At 40.4% G+C, this 23,214-nt stretch overlaps 1 protein-coding gene across 13 annotated transcripts in view; it reads right to left on the bottom strand.

Moving 5' to 3' along the window:
• nrcama (neuronal cell adhesion molecule a) overlaps positions 1-23,214 on the bottom strand; it is a 62,577-nt gene that overhangs the window by 32,163 nt on the left and 7,200 nt on the right. For all 13 annotated transcript variants that reach the window (XR_003834543.1, XM_029461812.1, XM_029461813.1 and 10 more), the window contains exon 2: positions 2,447-2,497. The gene's annotated coding sequence lies outside the window, so the exon portion shown is untranslated. The remainder of the gene's footprint in view (positions 1-2,446; positions 2,498-23,214) is intronic.

Below are 23,214 nucleotides of genomic sequence, written 5' to 3'. Positions count from 1 at the left end.
CTGTGTGTCAATATGAATGTGGCCACATAAATCCAGCTGGGCTTGTAAACCAGCCAAGTCTCATTGGTATTCCTGGGTGCTATTGCTAGGTAAAAGGTATTGATGAGCAGATAGATGCACATGGCCTTGGTACGTGACTGTAGGCTTTACTATGACTGTGATTTACTGTGTGTGCCCCTGTATTTGTACGAGTGTTTGTGTGTCCTTCAGAGCAAGACTGTTATACCTTTATGGCTGAGGTTCCTATACATCCTTTCCATTTTACGAGGCCTGATCAAGCCCTAAAGACGGTGTGTTTATAGTGGCTTCATCACACCCTTCAAAAGCGGTGTATAGGATGCTCCGCATACTGATCGTGGTACTATTCTTAGGGCCTGTTGTAGTGTTAAAAATGTCAAAATTGGTAACTTTTGTCTGCGCTGCATGAAAGCACAATATATTGTATGGCAATCTGGCCAGTAGTATTTGGAAGTGGTGAAAGGTAAGACAGATGGTCAGACTGATCAATGGACTGGCAACAACACCATCAGAGGTAGCAAATATAAGGTGATAATGATAAAGGAGAGACAGTGAGGGGTGGGGGTGGAGGGGTGTGGATTGAAGTAAATCAGGCTGAAATGTTGATGGGAGATAAAAGTGCATGATGGGATGGGAACAGGGCAGGAGGTTAAAGGGGGAGGGGAATGATTGACACGTAATGGCAGCGCAACAAGCTGGCATGCCCCTTTTTTCTCTCCTCCACCCATCTGTTCATTAGGATTACTCATATAGAGAGGGATGGAGGAGGAGAGGGGAAGCTGTAGGAGGGCAAAGACTGGGCGAGGAAGGAGATCCATCACAACAACCTACAATGACTGAATTCAAACCACTTTTCCATGACATCTTTTGAGTCAAATAAACTGCTGTAATAATGACTCACTGTTAAAATTATGGGTCAGTGCAATATAGTAGAGTGCTCTCACAGGGCTATTCAGGTAGTAGTGATAATAATGGGAGGTGGAAACAGTGTAGTGGTGTGTTATGTAATACTGCAATGGCTCTCTATTGATGAATATTCTTTATGGGTTTTCCACAAGGCAGATGCAGCATGCTGTGTACAACTGGCCTGTTATCTGTGGAGTTTTCTTGTTAAACAAGAAGTTTACTTTCAGTGTCACACATCAACATACATTATGTGTATCCTGAGGCCGTTTCATTTTATGTAGTATACCTACATGTGTAATAAATTATCTATGGTTTGTACCCTATGTGCACCTGAGTGTGTCATGTGTCAGCTGGTGACACCAGGACATGTGGCTCGTATTTTTCCAGTCGCATTCAAACAAGGTCCTCGTCCAATACATGCTGGGTATTCATATTATTCTCTCACCTTTCTGGATGTGGACATATTGTTACTTTCAGTGTTTTCTTTTTTTTTTAATGTAGGCTCTTTTTTCATATTTATATTTCATTGTATTCTAAAAAAAAGTATCGCTTTTGCGAACACTGCTGGAATAGGGATGGACCACTAACAGAACAGTCGTGTGACACCACTTCTACTTACTAATATTCTTTCACTTCTCTCATGAGTTCATTTCTGCATCAGTATAATCATACTTTTTTTTTTATCATCCACTGACAAAGCAATAAAACAAGGGTCACAGCATAATAACAGCTGCAGTTTCAGTCATTGATAACATTGTCTCCTCCGTGGATACATTTTGCTCTTTGTTGGCCTCTCTATAGGTCTGGATGAAGCCACGTTTAATTGGTTTAATTCTTACCTTATAGAGAGAACTCAGACTGTTATTGCTGATGGTAATCAGTCAAGCAATCTTACCATCAGAAATGGGATACCCCAGGCGTCTATCCTTGGTACACTGCTGTTTACACTATACATAAATAACAGAATTCTTCCTAATCAATAAAAAATGTTTTGGCTGATGATACAACTTTACTCCAGCCAGGCCCTGCTTGTCTCCAGTCTGGCTTTGATGCTGTCCAATTATCTCTCCCTAATCACTAGTTTTAAATGCAGAAAAAGACCAAATACATGGTATTCTACACCCCCCTCATTGACTCTGAATATCCTGCCATTAGTCCTTTAAATGGCGCTCATATTACTCCTGCTGAGTCTTGAAAATACTTAGGAATTTGGCTTGACCGCAATTAAATTAAGAGCAGAATCCAGCACAGTAATAGGACACGTGCACTAGGACAGACATGCCATCAGCAAAAATTGTGGTCAAAAAACTAGAACAGGAGGAGGTTAGGGAGTTCAAGGGAGACGTTGATTCACACATAGCATCCGTGTGTACACAGTAACATCACTGTGTACACAGCATGTAGGAGCAGAGAATAACTACAGTGATGAACAACATCACAAGACACCAAGGGTTACCAAGAGCCCGAAAATGGATACAATAGTAAAGCAGAAAAGTATATTAATTTGCAATATTTGACTTACCTGTGAGGATTTGATCTCAGCCGCTGTCTGTCTTCAGGAGGTGGTTCAAACCTGTAACAATAAGAAGGAGGACATCAGACAATAATGGAGCCAATATTAGAAAGCACTGATGTTTTCATTACAACTCATTTGACAAAGAAATACGTCCTGCACAGCTTACATTTATGCAAACTTGGATCCTCCCATTACATGAGCGAGTTCTAAGGAAAACAAATGGTACTCACTTAATGACTCTTGGTACAACCATGCACCATTTATGACTTTAAAGAGAGAACAAAAGTCCTTGGTTGCAGCCAAATGCAGTAAACAAAACTTAATTGAGACAAAGGAACATATTTCTCAAAGCTAATAGACTTGAATCCATTCATCAATACCGGGATGATACCCCGGATGGTGAGTTAGTAACATACATTTACATAAATGCATACAGATAGAGAGGGAGAAGAAGAGAGAGGGAGGGGAAGAGAGAGGAAGAGAAGGAAGAGAGCAGGGAGGTGTCCCCCGGCAGTCTAAGCCTATAGCAGCATAACTAGGGGCTGATCCAGGGCAAACCTGAGCCAGCCCTAACTATAAGCTTTATCAAAAAGGAAAGTCTTTAGCCTACTCTTAAATGTAGGAGAGTGTGTCTGCCTCCCGAACACAAACTGGAAGCTGGTTCCACTGGAGAGGAGCTTGATAGCTGAAGGCTCTGGCTCCCATTGTACTCTTAGAGACTCTAGGAACCACAAGTAACCCTGCATTCTGGGAGCGTAATGCTCTAGTTGGTTTATAAGGTACTATGAGATCTTTAAGATATGCTGGAGCCTGACCATTTATTGATTTGTAAGTCAGGAGAAGGATTTTGAATTCTATTCTGTATTTTACCGGGAGCCAGTGCAGTGCAGCTAATACAGGAGTAATATGATCCCGTTTCCTTGTTCTAGTCAATACACGTGCCGCTGCATTTTGGATCAACTGAAGAGTCTTAAGCGACTTTTTGGGACAACCTGATAACAATGAGTTGCAGTAATCAGACAGCCCAACATGAATACATGGGCACATCCTCCTAGCTCTCCAGGGACTACCCAGTAAATGACTGTGTCTTGCTGAAGAAAAGGACCTTCAATCAATAACCAAAATGTCTCCAGTCATTTTTATTACTTTTACCTCCAGCAGGGGACACACATTAATGACACAGTGCCCCCCACCTCCCGCAAACATGCTTCCCGCCGTGGCCATGAATGCATTATCATAATCTTTTCGACATCAGAAAAGTGAGGATGATGGGAGCGAGAGGGAGCGAGAGAGAGCGAGAGAGAGAGAGCATGAGATAGCATGAGAGAGAGAGAGACACACACACACACACAGAAAGAGAGAGAGAGAGAGAAAACACATGAAGAAATGAAGGGCAAGTGGGAATCAGAAGCATAAATTATTAACAGGCAAATCTAAAAGCGCTTCATCATCAGAGCGCAAGAGAGGGGGGTTGAGAGAGACAGAGTAGAAAGAAAGAGAGAGGAGAGCTGGGATGTGGCAAAAGAGAAAAGCTAGCAGGCCTAACCTCAAGCTTCAGCACATTGTCATGGAGACGATAAGAGAAACAGACCATATGACCACACAGAATGCTTATTTCATTTTAAATTTATAGTTCGACCTTTTGGTAAATATGCTTATTCGCTACTTGACAGTTACAGGGTGGAAATGGTTAGCTTAGCTTTCAATAAAGATAGCCTAGCTATGTCCAAAGCTAACTAAATCTACTCACTAGCTCACTTATTAACATATTATATCTTGTTTGTTTTATTTGTGAAAAAAATAAAGCGTCAAGATGAGACTATGTTGTTTTATGGGGGGGTTATTATGCGCTGGATTATTTCTTGGCTGGGAGCAGTGACTTTAAAGAGTCTCCGCTGGTTGCCTAACAAACTAATGTTGACACCAAGAATCCAGGAAGTCAAACATGAAACCTCATGACTTGATAGCTTTACACTTTGGTTTTTGTAAAGAGTTAAAGGGCCTACGAAATGATAAACATGAATTTCTACTGATGATAGTAAATGCTATTTGTGGTGTAAAATGATGTGTTATTTATGACACAATGATCGCAGTATTTAATAAATCATGATTTAGTATGTCAACCACCGATGTTTACATTGCCGCTACCGGAAACACCCGACGCCGTGTTCTGACGTCACAAGTAGAACACAGTCCACCAGTTGAATACACAGACAGCACGGCAGACATGTCGGACTCTGGCTCGGATATTTCCACAGAATCGAGTGACAGTGAGTCGTCAATAGACGGTGTCGTGGATTTAGATCATGCAGGCGAGTTTAACGTGGTGGAAACAGAGCAGCGCGAGACACAGTATTCAAAATGGAGACACAGACGGAAGCGGACATGCGGATGATGGTGATGGTGATCCTGGATTTGGCGGAGATCCTCTGCGGCAACAGAACACACAGGTACATATACATTTGATTATAGTTCATAGAACTTCTCAATATATAGTAAATACATCATAATAAAACGTAACATTATCCTCGATCGTAAATAGATTGCAAGCTATCCTATATCGAGTCGATAGCTTGGTTTCCTTGAATTGTTATGAACCCGACTAGTTGTCCGCAAATTGCTCGATCGCTAAATATTGAATTACTTCTCTACTTGGACACAACGACGTCTGTAAAGCTTGATAACTTGATAACTTGATTCTTTGTCGAAGTTTCTGCGGTTGAGGTTCTATCGTTGTGTCTGATGTCAAACGTCATATATTATGAGGCTGTATATAAAGCAGTAGCTATTAGCTAACAAACAGACCGGAGAACAGCGCTGTTTTATAAAGTATAGTCTGTATACTGACCGTCTTACGGCTGCCTATAGTAGCCGGAATACTTACCAGATGTACATGTCCTTAACACTCTTCTTTTGTACATTTAGGTGTACATGTGAAAACTGTACAATTATGGAAGCAATTGAAGAGCTGCTGCCAAGAAAAGGATGTCATGGAGGAATTCAATGAATATGAGGGACATGGTGCAAACATAACCTGCATAACAGATCACCCAGGACTCAAATCAAATTGTCTGGATGTTTGGGTGTTGCAGACAGCCTACCAAAGGTATTCGAAGAGGGACAGACAACAAGCAGGTGATCAGCCACGTAATGAGTAAGTTACTTGTGTGCACAAATGTGTAGAGCACAGAAACTTTAATGTATTTTTGGGAAGTCGAATGGTCACTCTGGCAAAGTTACAGAATACATACATAAATAAGCAAATAAGGTTGAAGTGATTACCATTTACATAACCATAACGCGTTATCTGCTATTCAGCTATTATACAATTTTAATTCTGCTATATTATATTATTTTAATTCTGCTATTTTATCTACTATTTTATCTGCTATTTTATACTATTTTAATTCGGCTATTTTTATAATGGTACTTCAGACTCATTTACATCTACACTGATTATTGTACTGTAAATGCTCTTATTCTGTCCCTATACTAATTGTTAGGTTTTTTGCTGTGAAGCACTTTGGGCTGAAATTCTTGTATGAAAGGTGCTATACAAATAAAGCTTATTATTATTATGTATGTATGCCGAGCCGGGGTCGTAACAATGTATTATCTTGTATTTTACAAAATGTATCACTATGTGGCATACCGCCAGCTGGTGAGATGTTGCTGGGGAATACTTGGTAAGAACCACAGAATGCCATCATGTGCCATTCAAAAGATCTGTGCTACGTTTCCATCTGACAACTACACGTCGTTCAAGTATCAGCACTTTTGAATCTATTGAATCTGCTTCTATACAGCACAACAGCATCCCTCTTGTTTGGTTCTTCCACTGACAACAGAGTGGAGCTGGGACTTCGAAAGGTTCCTCATCAACATTGTCTTGGCACGAAGCATTGAGTCTAGGTCAAGAGTTCAGTAACATACTCTGCAAAAAAGATGTTTTATAATCAAGCAAATATAATATGTATGTATGTATGTATGTATGTATGTATGTATGTATGTATGTATGTATGTATGTATGTATGTATTTGTGTATATATATATATATATATATTATGATGCTGACCTTTGGAACAACCAACTTGGATTGGAACTTGCAGTCCAGCTGACCTGACACGTGGTCGCGCCTGAAGCTGGAAAACTCCTCAGCTGATGTGAAACTATACACTTGTAAATACATTTTGGTGTATTAGATTACAAACACTGTGTTAAAAGTATTGAATCTAGCACACTGACTATTTAAAAAAAAATCTTTATGGACATTATTTGCCAACCAGGACGTGGGCGTTGTACCTAATATTCCACAGTATTCTGTATCGTGTAGAGTAAATGTTCTGAACCTGTGTGATGAGCCTTCAGAAGAATTTATGAAGGAAAAATAGATCTGATTCCTTCACTTCATCTTCAGTACGAAACTAAAATATCTCCATGACAATGAATGTGAAATGTAAGCTCTATGAATACTCAAACATTCCCTGGAGATAAAGGCTAATGTTTCTTTGAATAACCATATGCCAACTACAGTGAGATCGCTATGTCTGATTATTTAAGCCGTATGTCCCAATACCACTGTGATATACATTCTGATTTACTATACAGTATATCTCAAAAGTGAGTACACCCTTTAGATTTTTGCAAATATTCTGTTATATCCTTTCAGGGGATAACATTATCCTACTGAAACTTTGATATAACTTAAAGTAGTCAGTGTGCTGCTTGAATAACAGTATAGATTTATTGTCCTTTGAAAATTACTCAGTACACAGCTGTTAATGTCTAAACAGCTGGCAACAAAAGTGAGTACACCCCATAGTGAACATGTCCTAATTGTGCCCAATGATGTTGTTTTCCCGCCCTGGTGTCATGTGACTCGTTAGTGTTACAAGGATTCAGGTGTAAATGATAAGCAGGGCTGTTAAATTTGGCTGTTTTGGGCACAATTCTCTCTGAATGCTGGACAACATGGCACCTCATGGCAAGGAACTCTCTGAGCGGCTGAAAAAAAGGATTATTGCGCTTCACAAAGATGGCCTTGGCTATAAGAAGATTGCCAACACCATGAAAATGAGTTGCAGCACAGTGGCTAAGATCATACAACGGTTTTCCAGGACAGGTTCCACTCGGAACAGGCCTCGCCAGGGTCGACCAAAGAAGTTGAGTCCACGTGCTCAGCGTCATATCCAGAGGTTGGTTTCCAAAAATAGACGTGCGAGTGCTTCCAGCATTGCTGCAGAGGTTGCAGAAGTGGGATGTCAGCCTGTCAGTGCCCAGACCATACGCCGCACACTGCATCAAATCGGTTTGTATGGCCGTCGCCCCAGACAGAAGCCCCTTCTGAAACCGATGCATAAGAAAGCCCGCAAACAGTTTGCTGAAGACAATGAATCCAAGAACATGAGTTACTGGAACCATGTCCTGTGGTCTGATGAGACCAAAATAAACCTGTTTGGGTCAGATGGTGTCCGGCGTGTGTGGCGGCACCCTGGTGAGGAGTACCAAGACAAATGTGTTTTGCCTACAGTCAAGCATGGTGGTGGCAGCATCATGGTCTGGGGCTGCATGAGTGCTGCCGGCACTGGGGAGCTGCATTTATTGAGGGACACATGAATTCCAATATATACTGTGACATCCTGCAGCAGAGCATGATCCCCTCTCTTCGGAAACTGGGCCGTAGGGCAGTTTTCCAACATGATAATGACCCTAAACACACCTCCAAGATGACAACGGCCTTGCTGAAGAAGCTGAAGGTTAAGGTGATGGACTGGCCAAGTATGTCTCCAGACCTAAACCCAATTGAGCACATGTGGGGCATCCTCAAGAGGAAGGTGGAGGAGTGCAAGGTGTCCAACATCCGTGCGCTCCGTGATGTCGTCGTGGAGGAGTGGAAGAAGATTCCAGAAGCAACCTGTGCAGCTCTGGTGAATTCCATGCCCAGGAGGGTTGAAGCAGTGCTAGATAACAATGGTGGTCACACAAAATATTGACACTTTGGGCACAATTTAGACATGTTCACTATGGGGTGTACTCACTTTTGTTGCCAGCTGTTTAGACATTAACAGCTGTGTACTGAGTAATTAGCTGTTTAGACATTAACAGCTGTGTACTGAGTAATTTTCAAAGGACAATAAATCTATACTGTTATTCAAGCAGCACACTGACTACTTTAAGTTATATCAAAGTTTCAGTAGGATAATGTTATCCCCTGAAAGGATATAACAGAATATTTGCAAAAATCTAAAGGGTGTACTCACTTTTGAGATATACTGTATATCTCCTGTTTCAATTAATTGTCTAAGTTTATGGATCCTGTCACATCTGTGCCTGAACTCGCACCTGCCACGCCCCCCTCTGTCTCCACTCACTCACCTGCACTGCATCCACAATCACCGGAATACTGATTGCCAGCACCTGTGTTCACAGCATAAAGTCTCCTCACTCCCTTCACTCCGCATCTGGCCTCGTACAAAGTGGACTAAACCCCATGGACTTCCTCCCCAAATTCCACACCCAATTCTACCTCCATCTGATCCTACACGATATTCTCACACACACACACACACACACACACACAGGTTAATTAAAACAACCCCTGTCACCTCCCCATTAGGGGGTTAATACACATCCTCACAAACCTATACAGAAGCAGACATTACTTTGAATGTGGGTTGAAATGACTATAAAATTCTACATAAAATATTAACATCTCGACATTACTAGAAGTAGCAGAGACATGGTTAACATTATATGCAGGCCTAACCTCATGGATTGCATTATATTATATGCAGTTCTCTCCACTGCTGTATACTGTAGTGCTTTCATGGTTTTAAACAGCCATGGTTTCCATTTAATTAACTATCCAAAAATAAAAGCAGAAGTAAGCTGACATCCAAATGGATCCCTCCTCATTTCTCTGTCCATTCTCTCCCACCAATGACAGAGAAAAACTGTTAAGTACATTGTATATTGCTTTAAGCTTAATGCCCAGGCTGCCATGAAAGAAGTCTGACTTCCTCACTCTTGAGAAAATGTTCCAGACACCAGTTGCCCCGGAGCTGGCCAGTGCAAACGGCTGAAAACACAAAAGCAACACATTTGCTTCTTTAAACAAATAGAGGGTATCATCAGCGCACCAAGGGAAAAGGTTGAAGGCATTTGCAATTTGCCTTTCACATTCAAGGTAAGAAAAAAAAGGTTTGTCACATTGCCAAGCAACTCGATGTGAAATACATTACGGTTGGTAGTCAGCTATGGAAGTGGTGGCACTTTGGGCAGCGGCGACTGTTTGTCTGGTTTGTCTTCATCAAGTATCAGACATACCATCTGTTTCTGATGAGATTCTGGTATAGGCCTTGGGGTTATTTATTGCACTGTGTGTGTGTGTGTGTGTGTGTGTGTGTGTGTGTGTGTGTGTGTGTGTGTGTGTGTGTTCTATGCCCATGTACATCTGTCAACATGTACCTAATAGTCACAGAAAATGATAAATTACCTAATTAAGGTCGGGTTGCCAGGTTGGGTTTAGTGCACCGTGTCATTGTGTCGTACAGAGACAATCTTCCATTTATAAAATCCCCTGGCACATTGATATTAAAATTGGAATGGTGTGATGTGTTCACTTCACATTGGTGATACCAGGCTTTATCGGGACATTTAGTTGAAATGAAAATCAATGTTATGTTTATGCATGATTTGCCCCAGGGGTAGCATGTATATATTAAATAAAAGGGTACCCAGAATAGACCCCTGGGGGACCCCAGAAAAGAGAGGAGCATAGTTTACAGTTTAGAGTGCCAAAAAAGTATTATAAAATGTAGAAAAGTATAAATTGTCAAAATAGCATGATCTTCCTTCAGGTAAGGCTAGATTGAAAAAATGTCACAAGCCTGTGTCAGGATGGCCTTTACAGCTACTTTTGAAGTCTCCACTGAAGGGTTCAAACCCACACATTCGCTTTTAATGTGTGTGTGTGTGTGTGTTGGACACAGAGTCTGAAAGGGGGGTTGGTTACCATGGCTATTTGAAGGTTTTTTAATTTTAACAGTCTGTGAGCATCCTCCAGATGACAGACAACACACATAGTCTAGTCCTACACAAAAAGAGCAGTCAGAGAGAGCTGGGTTTAATCAGAGAGATTTACTGCCGCCTGAAAGTTTTTTTTCTTTCCTCCAGAGGTTAAAGGGACAATTCTCCCATCCCCACTGTTCCCACTCAACAGCACACAATGCACGCAATGGAGTCATCAAGAATGTCACGCATACACACAGAGATGGTAAGAGCAAGAAAGATAAATCAAGATTAAGGAACAGTAGGAAGTAGCATTCCTCTGCTGCTGATCCTCTGCTAAGGTTTTCTGCAACTGAAGGGGAGCATATTGTAAAAGTGTCCAGGTGTGGGAGCTCTCTGGGGATTGGATCCAATCATCAGAGTCATTCCACAGCCCCAACAGAGGGAGTGTATGAAAGCAAGAGGGAGAGGAAACATGAGAATGACAGGAAAGAACAGAAGAGTGGGAGGTCTGGAGCAACAGTACGAAGAAACAGACTGTAGAAAAACACGATTTGTAAGCTGACTGAAAAAGACGGGCAGTTTGGCCACCATCAATGCAGATGAAATACCTCACCATATGATGCTCGGCTCCATTAAATCAGTCACAGGGAGAGAGAGGCCTGGCAGAGAGTTTGATTTCTATGTTAATGCAGTGTTTCTGCAGACTGTGCAGGGGGAGTGCCTTCCAAGGGGCTTTGCTTTACTTATAGAAATACTTTATGTAACACTTATTGTTAACCAAATAAATCTGACAGTAGGCCTTTTTCAATAAAGACATGTTGAGTGGTCGCAGGTGTAAAAAGCACAGCTGTATAAAATGAAAATAAGGATGGCTGAATTCCATTTAGCTGCTTCATTTTCAATTTCCTGATATTGTTCATACCGGCTCACTGGGACACTTAAAAATAACAGCACTATCGTAAATGTTATTGGCAACACCTGTGCTTCTCCTACTGTGACCAGTCAAAATGTCTGCGGTTAAAAAAGAGGCCTATATATGGTGATGCAGATGCAAGATGATATCCAACCATATTAGGAAGTTAGTGATATAAAAGTGGTTCCGAAATACCAAATAAGAATTCATTTGATACTGATTTGGACAGATATCTTTGTCATTAAGTTACAGATCTTAAATAATAATTAATAGTACAAAATTCCTTCTTTGTGTTGCTGAAAGTAAGCAGGGAAACACTGTCAGGGCAATGAAAAAGGGGGCTCTTTTTACTTAACTGAAAGATTCCCACTTGATCTGACTAAATTGTGTACCTCATTTCTTAAACTTAAATCACGTTAGGAAGGAATCTGTTCACATCCAGCATGGACATGAAGAATGACAATTGCAACTACTAACTATGTCATTGTATATATGATGTGAGTAATATTTTTGACAAACACTTTCTTATAAATAATGGATCCTGAAGCATACTAAAGCAGAAATAGCAATGCAGCCTTTTAGATGGCTACTATGCCATGACTTACTGTCATAATCACAGAATAATATGAAGCTTGACAAAACAGTCCAAGGGTATAAAGGGTTAATGAGAGATCTGCAAGGCAGTAACTAGCATCACCATGGAGAGAGTCAAGCAGAATAACACCCAGAGTGCTTAACCGGGCAGAGCTTGGCCATCGGTGACATGACATGTCAGAAAAGCGTTGGAAATATGCCCATGCAGTGAGCACCCTAGAGACCATCCTATCTGATGGAGCAACACCAACAGGAAGCAAGGGAAAAACAAAGATGGAGACAGATTGTAGAGTGAAAATAAGTAGAGGGCAATGAGAGATGGAAACGTGGAAATGAGAGTGTGAGGAACAAAGGGGCTATTGACAAGGGAGGGCAAACAGTGGAGGGTATAGACCTATAGGATGCCTGGGAGACGTCTAATATTGACTGCATATCCTCCACCTCACACAGAGAGGCAGAAAAAAGAACAGAGGATTGAGGCCTCCTAATATTAGTAACACCAGTGGAGAGGGATTTCTCAAGTCTATGTGATCTCATTAATTTAGGACTCCCCACAAAAACCTTGTTCTCAGGCTTAAAGCTGTGATGAGGAAGCGACAAGCTTACACAAAGGCTGCTCAGACGCACCATAACGGCTTACTGTGACAGTGAAGTGCAGATTTTACACTTGCTACATTCTATTTGGCAGTGAAGATGTAATCAAGTGAGATTACTGTAAATGGGATATCACTTTTTTTTTTTTTTAATGGTTCGACAAAGCCAAAGCGTGGAGAGTGACGCCAGATTGTGGCCTTATCATAGTGAGAAAAAGACTGTGTACGCGTCTCACTCTTCTACTAGTCTCACACCACACAAACAATGTCCCTCACAGCTGTGTAATTGGTATGTCCTGCAGCGATTGTGCAAAGCAAGACTCTTTGAAGGAAGATCAAAAACCGGAGATGAGCGATGGCAGGCGATGACATTACGGAACTTGCTATTTTAGAAAAGATCAAGGAGCTCAGGGGACAGTTGTTTTATCTTGCTTTTAATTTTCCCTCTGGGTTTCTGTGGCTATATCCTGCTTACAGTACATCAAACATGATATTTTATGTCAGTCCCAACTCTGTATTTTGATGGAGTTTAGAGGGATGGTCTGACCATCGCTCCGATTGCCACTTCACATAGATTAACCCGAGGTGAATCCCAACCAATTGGGATTAGCGGGATGATTTTTCACGTACATTATGACCTCTCTACATGGATGGATTACTAAACTGGCCTACTGGACACAGGCCCAGGGGCGTCTCTAAGACAGAGCCTCCGTTTGAAGTGAATACCATTTACATATCTTATTGAAAAGTTTAGTGCCAATTAGCTAATTTTAGCACGCAACTGGTCAACAACTGGTCCACCGTACATTATGGATAAATTGAAAACATCCTTCTTTGGAGGTGTGATTCTATTTTGAACAGGATTCCTTTCTTGCATTGTACAACAGTGGGTTTGTTACTGTACTCATGTTCTATATGTTATAAATAAAGGTGATTAAAAGGGTGGTTAAGAAAAGACATATGACGTTATGTTTTTGACTCTTCGACCGCAGCCATAGACTTGTAGGTCCGTCCTCTTGCCTTCATTCAGAGCAAAGACAAGATCTAGTACTCTGTGTAAAAAATATTGATACTTTGTATCAATATTTTTACTACCGCGAATATTCCATATCATAGCAACCAGAAGCAAACAAAGCATCTCATCTGAAGAATAAAAAACACGCTGCACCTCATTGCATATTTACCAAAAGAGTTGAATTTAATCCAGGTAACAATTTAATTTCCTTCAAAATATATTTGGAAAATGTATTTAGTTGGGGCTACGTTTGGAATAGTTGCAAAGATAGCATCATTGTTTAAAAAAAAAAAAACATTTCAGATGGGACAGCATGAGCAGTTTGGGCAGATAACAGTGAGAACAGTGAAATGTTAACGATGTGATCTGCCTACTCTGTGTGTCTGTGCATGGCTAACACAAAGTGACTAATTACACTCCACTCAGCAGTTCCACTAGATTAAATGTGAAAGCTCTAAAAACACACACTTAACTAGACAGGCTAGACTTGACATTAACAGTCCAACGTCTGAAACAGGACTTGGAGCTATGAACAGACAAAACAGAGCGCTAACTCAAAAGCAGCATTAAGCACTAGCCAGGGCTCTCGTGTTAGCTGAATGAACATGCTTGGGTGCTTTGGTTTTTTCGAAATGTATAAGTGCTGTATTTGTTTATGGCCCTTGAGCTCAAATAAACACTCAACAGTGCGTTGCGTGGCTTTCGCCTCCGTGGCTCTCAACTTTGTTAATTGAGAGCTACAGAGCCTATATTTTGTGGGCTAACAAAAGAAGCCTAACAAAGCAACCGAAGCCACATGGAAATGTTCCGGAGGCACTCCTGAATGATGTGACAGCAATGATTCATGACCCCACCTGAGCAGCAAAATTAAAGAGCTTGCTCTGACTTATTTGGCTGCTGTCATGCTTCAATAATGCAGTGATGTTGTTGCTTCCTTGTGTGCAGGATCAGCGTAGCATAATTTGGACACACGGACAAACCTACTATTTGCATCCCACCTTTACCCTGGTTTTCTTTAAACAAATTCACAATGACACAACATTGACTTACAGTCAAATCCAGTGGACTGAACAGAGTACAGACTCAACCGTGCAAGTCTGAGAGGCTCAAAGAGGTTTACAATATGCTAATATATGCTATTAAAATCCTTTGGATCGAAATGTCTGACAATGACAATCCATTGAGAAAAGACTGTTTGTGTGTCCCAAGAACCTCATGATCTGGCACCAATTTTGGAACTGAGAAGAACGGCCTATCCTTTGACACCCTAAAATTGCTTTTGGAGCAGACAAATCAATATTTTATGAGATGGTTTATTTCACACTAGCCAAACTTTGACCATTCCTCAAATGACTGTAATCAACATGTTAAATAATGACGTCCAAAGTAATAATCAGCCTGAAAACTACTGCTTTTTTGTATGCTGTTTAGTTCTATTGCAGCAAAAGGCAAGAGTCATTGGTTCACATCCCTTTAGCTATACCAACATCTACCACAAGAGAGTATAGATACAGATAAACATAGTTTCCAGGTCTGGACCTGTAGTAAATGTGACAAAGGTCTAGAAAGAAATCTGTCCTTCCTGTAGACTATAAAAAATGTCAATATTAACGGGTATATAAAGTTTTCCTGCTACACATTCTGAAAGAAAAAGCATATTTTAGGTCTCTGCTAGCCTCTGAATGACTGTGATGGACTTACCAAAGTAGCTGACCCTAGCAGCTTGCTATCTAAACTCTTGTTGCACACATACAAACAGGCACACGCTATTCACTGCTGCCCACAGGGCTCTACAGCCTTGTTGGCCAGTGGTGCTGAGCTCATGGCGGGCCAGACAGCACAGACCCTGCTGTAAAAGAGAGGCTGTAGCTATCTCTATACAAAGGCCCCAGTCAGCACTTTGGTACTCACAGCAAAACGGCCCAGGGTTTACATTGGGACGGTCCACATCTCCATCTGTGCACTTGCATCCTCTATAATGTTTACTCGGAGTATTTACATCATGACACCAATAGAACTGTTCATTGTTTATTCCAGTAAATCTTTATTGTGTAACCTGGTATATTTTGTTGCTTTGCTTTGCCTAAAGATGAAGAGTAGGAGGAGAAAGGAGGTATAGAGTACTGCATGGATGATTTATTTTTCTAGGCCGAACCCGAAGTTAGCATCACTCCGGTTCCCTCGGAAACCCAATGGTATTTTCCCATTGGATTTTGGAGTATTGCAGATAATAGGCTCTTTGGCAAACAAAAGTTTATGATACCTACACGTTATGTTGAGCAAGACAATCTTCACAAATGAACACTACTTTTATGATATTATAAGCACAAATAAAAGCTAATCTAAACATCGACTTTGAGGCAAAAGAACCGGACGTTCAAAGATGCTAACTAATTTCCGGGTTTCAGGACTCATTCCTGCAGCACTTTTGTAAAACAAGATAGCAGCTCTGTGTCTCTCGCGCATTAAAACATGACTGACTATGAAACTGAATCCCCCTTCTTTTGGGTAGAGGAGGCTCCGTCTTACAAAAACCCCATCGTACATCGTGCTGGGCATTTGGCTAACCAAGATAACCAGAGTTAAACCACTCTAGTCTGTGTTGATGACCTTGTGAAAGATCACACAGCCGTCTAAAAACATGGGCCTCTGCTTTCAGCTACACTGATACCCTCCGGGTACCCGTGCCTAATCCCGGGATCAATTATCTTGATGTCAACACCATCCTGTGTGCTGACATTTATGGATTTGTGATACCTGATACACTCTATTAATCAATGTGGGTTAATGTGATTGGACTGGTGTGGGTCTAGTGTGGGAAAAGCAAGTGTTTGAGTAAATTCAAAATCATGAAAAAACCGAACGTAAAAGTAAATTGACAACAGAAGATGGAACAACCCCAAACAAATCCTAAACCTGATTTTTTGAGACCTTATCCCTCTCCTGTTTCTCTGACAGAACAAGGGCTGTACATACCCAATCATCCCAAATTCGACCCTGCCACATGTGTGATTGTGAGTGCAAGTGACATGAGCGGCAAAGCACTCAATAATTCATCCATATAGTATTTTGTGGCCTGGCTTTGATATACCAAAGCAGTGGCAATGCATCTAAGAAAGAAGATAAGAGACATAGTTTTGCATATTTGAGAGGATATAAATTATTCACCTATAGTCAAGCCTACAGTCGGTCTTTCTGGGTAGCTTGCAGCACATTAACAAGACGGTGAACAAAAACACCGTAAAATATAGTTCAGTACAATAGCTTAAATAGCAGTTTAGGGCAGCTTAAAGTTGTTGTATCGTTTTAGCCATTTTCAGGTCTGTTCAGGTGTTTTAATTCAATGTCTGAGACATTCATCATTAAATATCGATGAAATTATGTTCAGTGGGTGGCTTTTGTAGTTGCTACCTGAATTTTCTCTAAATCTCCTTTTTTAAATACAGTAAAATTATGTCATGTGGCGAGACAAAAAGGTTCAAATTTCAGGCAATATGTCAAACGCAGAACAATATTGGACCGAAAGACCCATGCTTAGGAAAAGAGCTGCAATGAAAGACTAGTTTCATTTACCAATTATCTGGCAATTGTTTTTTTTCATTAATCATTTAGTGTATAAAGCAGGCTTTTTCATATTGCTAGTTTGTTCTAATAGTCCTAAAATATTATTTTAATATTAAAGACAGTTATATATATATATATTAATATTCATATTTAGGAAGTTGGAACACACTCTCGCCTGCTCCTAGCTGTTTTTTCATGAAATTATTATATGCATAAAAAGGCAGAGGTGAAGAGAAGGACGACTTGCTCATTTCATTAATATTTTTGAGAGCAGACTGGTCGCTGCTACAACATTTATAAAGTGAATGGTGGTCTACAAGTATTTTATATTATATTCTCTTTGTTGTATAGTCCAAGGCAGACCCACAGCCAGGTCTTCCCTGAAAAGATCACTCTGTGAGGAGAATCATGTATGAATATATAGATAATTGATAGGGAGGAAGCCACAAAATGCATTAGAACAGCATCAAAGCTGTGCTATAAATAAAACCATTAAAATATAATGAAATAAATCACAGGCTGTACTAACGTGTGCACAGATAGATTGATAAACCGATGGATATATTTATGAGCCTTTTAAAATAAACAATTATTCACATACAACTGTATCATCGCTGACTGAACAAATGACAGTTCATGAGATGCAACAGCTATGGGACACTCCCTGGACACCTGATAGCTTGTGCTACCTGGTTCTGTGAGTGTGTACACAGAGGAAACCAGCGTGGGAAATGTATGCGATACCCATTTTAGAAATGTAACTTCCCTTCCACTTATTAATGGGCCTTTTGTAAAATCAATATCCTGCAGGTAATATATCACAATAGCCGTAATGGATGACTGTCTTAAATGAATATGTAACAAAGTGAAGGGATTTTCTGTGCTTTAGAAAGGACACACTAATGCAGTCATCAATACCGGTGTTCTTTGAGACCGTTTTCTCTTCTTTTTCTTCTCCTCATCTACAGTTAGGTCCATAAATATTTGGACATTGACACAATTTTCATCATTTTGGCTCTGTACACGACCACAATGGACTTGAAATTCAACAATCAATATGTACTTTAAGTGCAGACTTCCAGCTTTAATTTGAGGGTATTTACATCCAAATCAGATGAATGGTGTAGGAACTACAACACATTTTATACGTGGTGTCCCCTTTTTAAAAGCGACCAAAAGTAATTGGACAAAGTAACATCATCATAAATTAAATTGTCACTTTTAATATTTGGTTGCAAATCCTTTGCAGTCAATGACAGCCTGAAGTCTGGAACCCATAGACATCACCAGACGCTGGGTTTGGTCCCTGGTGATGCTCTGTCTTCACTTCCTGCTTGTTTTTTGGGCAGTTTCCCTTCAGTTTTGTCTTCAGCAAGTGAAATGCATGCTCAATTGGATTCAGGTCAGGTGATTGACTTGGCCATTGCAGAACATTCCACTTCTTTGCCTTAAAAGTCTCTTTGGTTGCTTTCGCAGTATGCTTTGCGTCATTGTCCATCTGCATTGTGAAGTGCCGTCCAATGAGTTCTGAAGCATTTGGCTGAATATGAGCAGATAATATTGCCAGAAACAATTTAGAGTTCATCCTGCTGCTTTTGTCAGCAGTCACATCATCAATAAATACAAGGGAACCAGTTCCATTGGCAGCCATACATGCCCATGCCATAACACTACCACCACCATGCTTCACTGATGAGGTGGTGTGCTTTGAATCATGAGCAGTTCCTTCACTTCTCCATACTCTTCTCTTCCCATCATTCTACAAGTTGATATTTGTCTCATCTGTCCATAGGATGTTGTTCCAGAACTTTACAGGCTTTTTTAGATGCGCTTTAGCAAACTCTAATCTGGTCTTCCAGGTCTTGAGGCTCACCAATGGTTTACATTGTGTGGTGAACCCTCTGTATTTACTCTGGTGAAGTCTTCTCTTGGTTGTTGACTTTGACACAGATACACCTACCTCCTGGAGAGTGTTCTTGATCTCGCCAACTGTTGTGAAGGGCTTTTTCTTCACCACCACAGTCGTCTTCCATAGTCTTCAAGATCTTTTGGTGTTGCTGAGCTCACCAGTGCGTTCTTTCTTTTTAAGAATGTACCAAACAGTTGATTTGGCCACACCTAATGTTTTTGCTATTTCTCTGATGGGTTTGTTTTGATGGTTGACAGCTCTTTAGACTTCATATTGAGAGTTGACCTCAACAAATTCCAAAAGAAAATACCACACTTGAAATTAACTCTAGACCTTTTATCTGGTCCTTGTAAATGAACTAACGAGGAAATAACACACACCTGGCCATGGAACAGCTGAACAGCCAATTGTCCAATTACTTTTGGTCCCTTAAAAAGGGGATACCACGTATAAAATGTGTTGTAATTCCTCCACCATTCATCTGATTTGGATGTAAATATCTTCAAATTAAAGCTGAAAGTCTGCACATAAAGCACATATTGATTGTTGAATTTCAAGTCCATTGTGGTCGTGTACAGAGCCAAAATGATGAAAATTTTGTCAATGTCCAAATATTTATGGACCTAACTGTATATTTGTTGGTATAATTAGCCTATCTTAGTGTTTAAGACATCATAGAGACAAACATGGGCGACTTCCAGTTGAAAAACAACAAAACATCAGCAGCACACAGACAGCCAACAGCTATATTACCCAACAATTCCATAAAAACTAGCAACTACAAATAAATCGAAATTTCCTGCTTTCAGCCAGTGGGTTAGCAACCGAGGGCTGGGTAAAGGTTAAATGGGCTTTGTGAGTCATGGATCAGAGAGGAGAGTGGAGGAGAGATGGAGTGGGTTGAGGGTCAATACTGACAGTGTGTATATGGTGGGAAAATGCTGAGAGGACACTGGGGGGGAAGAAAAGCTGGGAAAACCAGCGTAGTGCTGAGCCATGTGCAGCCCTCCCGGGCATGGAAGTAATTACACTTTAAAGAATTCTGATGCGTTTGAATGTCATATTTTATCATGTCATTTTCATGACATGGCATTTCACTTTAAATAACAATACACTTGAAGAATTGGTTTAATATCATGTGAAAAATGTAGGCTAATCAAATTGCTATCAGCTGAAGAAAATAAAGTTCATATGGCTTGCAAACAAATATAATCATGTCAATTGTTTTCTAAGCTTCTCTGATAAATATTCTTATAATAGCAATGGATCACATGGCTACGTGAAATGTGAAAGTTGTTTGTAACACCAGTGACAAACCAACAGAGAATCATCAGACTCAGCAAGCATGCTAACGCACTATCACGCTACACGGTAGGCTATATGCTAATACAAAGCTTGTTAGAATTTTTCAGCTCATGGTTTTGGTTTAACGTCCCGCAACTTTCCTGCACGGGCCTCATCTTTGTCTTTTTCAGGCAGCTGTTTTTAGCAAAAACTTATCGATGAACAGACCTGTATGCTAGCTATCTGCACTCAATTAATTGAGGTTTAAAGGTTATTTCTTTACATTTAACATATTTAGAAAATGTTAATGACGTGTAAAAGACAATTTCACTACAGACAATTTCCTTCCAAATGAAAGGGGGGGGGAGTTTAAAGACATCACAGACATTCATCAGTAAAAGGAACATCTTGCCAAAACTATAGCTACTGGCTCCCAGACAAGTAATTAAAACAGTTAATAATGTGTGTAGCCTAGAAGCTGTGAGGAAACAGTTCTATTATTTAAAGAAAGGTTAGGCAGAGTATATTTGAGTACAGTTAATTTGGCATTACAAATTGAGACATTATGTTCCTGCATCCTGGTGATAAATATTTCCTCTTTCACCAAAATATAGTAGATATTATTAATGTTGAACATGAAAAGTATATGCAGTATCTTCTGAAGTTTGTTTTTGAGCTGATTCATGATCAGGTGTAGTGTTAGTTTCTTTAAGCATTTTTGCCAGAAATCCTCTAAGGCCCTACATCTCTGCAGTCTATATACAGTCCCTTTGCGCAGGTCGTGTGTCTGATTTCAATAGAGCTGTGTGAGTATCATCCCTGTTTATCTTAGCAGTCTGAGCAGGGACATCAAGGTTATCTCTTCCCCACAGAACATACATCAGGAGAGCAGAGTAGTAGCTGATTTGGAAGAAAATGTCCAGATCACAATCTGTTTCTCCTTTTTTATCAGAACCCGCCACAGACTTTCAAGAGAGAAACTCATTGAAATGTACCCATGTTAAAATGAGATCTAGATGTTCAAATAAAGTGTGGTTGTCTCATGTCATGTCCAACTGTAATAAGCTAAAGTGCTACAACAGCAGCCGTGGGTGCATTACGTCAGGGTGAAAAAAGGCAAGGTGAGTAAAGCAGCCCTGGCCCTGAGAGGACAATGCAGAGTATCCGGCAGCCCAAAAAAGAGCCAGCACAGCAGATTTATGTGTGAAAGAGACAGAGAGGACAGAGTGGCAGGGTGGGGCATCATCACTGATGTGAAACGCCATCGTCTTTTATGGGCCGACATCCAGAGGCATCAAATGATGCTGAGCAAGAACAAACAGGGAATGACTTATTCTCATAGTAAGTCATAGTACTCACAGCCTAGACTGCATCGGTAACAGGAAACAGGCGCTGACTGTACACTAAAATGGGTTTATGCACTGTGCACCATCAATCTGGCTTTCAAATCAATAAATCGAAAACCTTCAGTTTGCTGTCAGTTTTCAGGAATTATTCCGTCATTTTGGCTGTCAAAATCCTTTATACTGTAAGTTTGGCTCATCACAAATGGTGCAAGTGAAGCAGAATTCTTTCATTTTTCAATAACCCATTGAAAATGTTATCATACTTCCGTGGAGCAGCACTGTATATTGCATGTACATGGGAGAAAGTGTGTGTCATATGGGGGGTTTCCATTGACCCTGCACCACACATTGTGAACAATTGGCTTAAACAAAAGTTAAAAGTTGGAAAAACAAATCATGTTTAACAAGACAGATGTAACACAACCATCTTGTTCTCTCTTCAAGGCCCATACCGACGCGGATCTGTCTGCCTTTAATTGGTTTACCAGTTAACAGACACATCTTAAGCTGATGGATGACTTTTCCACTTGTTTTGTTCGCCACCCTCTTCTTCTGCTTGCTGGACAGTTTATCTTTTTCTACAAAGACATTCTTTCAGTACGACCAGAGGGCACTTATGGAAGGTGTCTGGCCTCAGAAAGGGTCTCTCTGGGGTCAGACAAGTAGGATCGAGGACACATGCGGGCTCCATTGAATTTTCCCACACCATGCAGAAATTGACGATTAGCAGATGCCTAATATATAACGACAGAATATTTTTTCTTACTACCAGGACTTCCCCTGAATGCCAGCAGAAGACTAATATTCACAGATGCTGCTGAGAGCAACTTTAAATAAATAATTTAAGAGAGACATTTGGTGAAATGTGCCAGAATATTCTGGCACATTTGGGGTGTAGGAAATGACACCAGTCTCACCACAGGGAGCATTAGTGTCCCGTGTAGGTGTAGAATTAATATTGTCTGCTTCGGGCCAATGAAATGCCCTAAAAAGCAATACATAATTACACACTCTACAAATCATGTGTAAAGGCTCCAAGATACATTTCCCATCAAGCTAATCTCTCCCCATGGCTGGGGGTAAAAGTCTACCTATGTGAAAAGAAGCAAAAGATTATTCTCCCATATAATGTGATGATGTAGTTCTCCACAGGAAAAGATCATCCATAGCTGACAGATTCAATAATAACATGTAAAAAACATCTTTGGCTCAAACCCGTCATGTGATGCTGGTGCACTGAACCAATCGGATGTTTGGTGTGATAAGAGGAGCTCTTTAATGGCTTCTTTGACCCAAATCCTCACTAATCATTTTAGAGCTGTGACAATGATTCTGGTGGATGGGGGGTAATATTATTTTTAAGCCTTACTGTACAATGAATTAAGCTCCCACCACTGGGATTTGAACATTCCTCCTTTGTTTTCCTTAAAGCTAAAAATAAATAATCAGTGTACATACAGTATAAACCATATGCCTTTGATATAAGTTAACATATTGTTAGGGTTTTCTTCTCCTTGCCGTCAAATCTTCTATTTTCTTAAGC

The sequence above is a fragment of the Cottoperca gobio genome, chromosome 23, assembly GCF_900634415.1.
Source record: "Cottoperca gobio chromosome 23, fCotGob3.1, whole genome shotgun sequence".
Taxonomy (NCBI): Eukaryota; Metazoa; Chordata; class Actinopteri; order Perciformes; family Bovichtidae; genus Cottoperca; species Cottoperca gobio.
The sequence above is the reverse complement of the archived record's forward strand: the minus strand, read 5'-3'. Positions and strand labels throughout refer to the sequence as shown.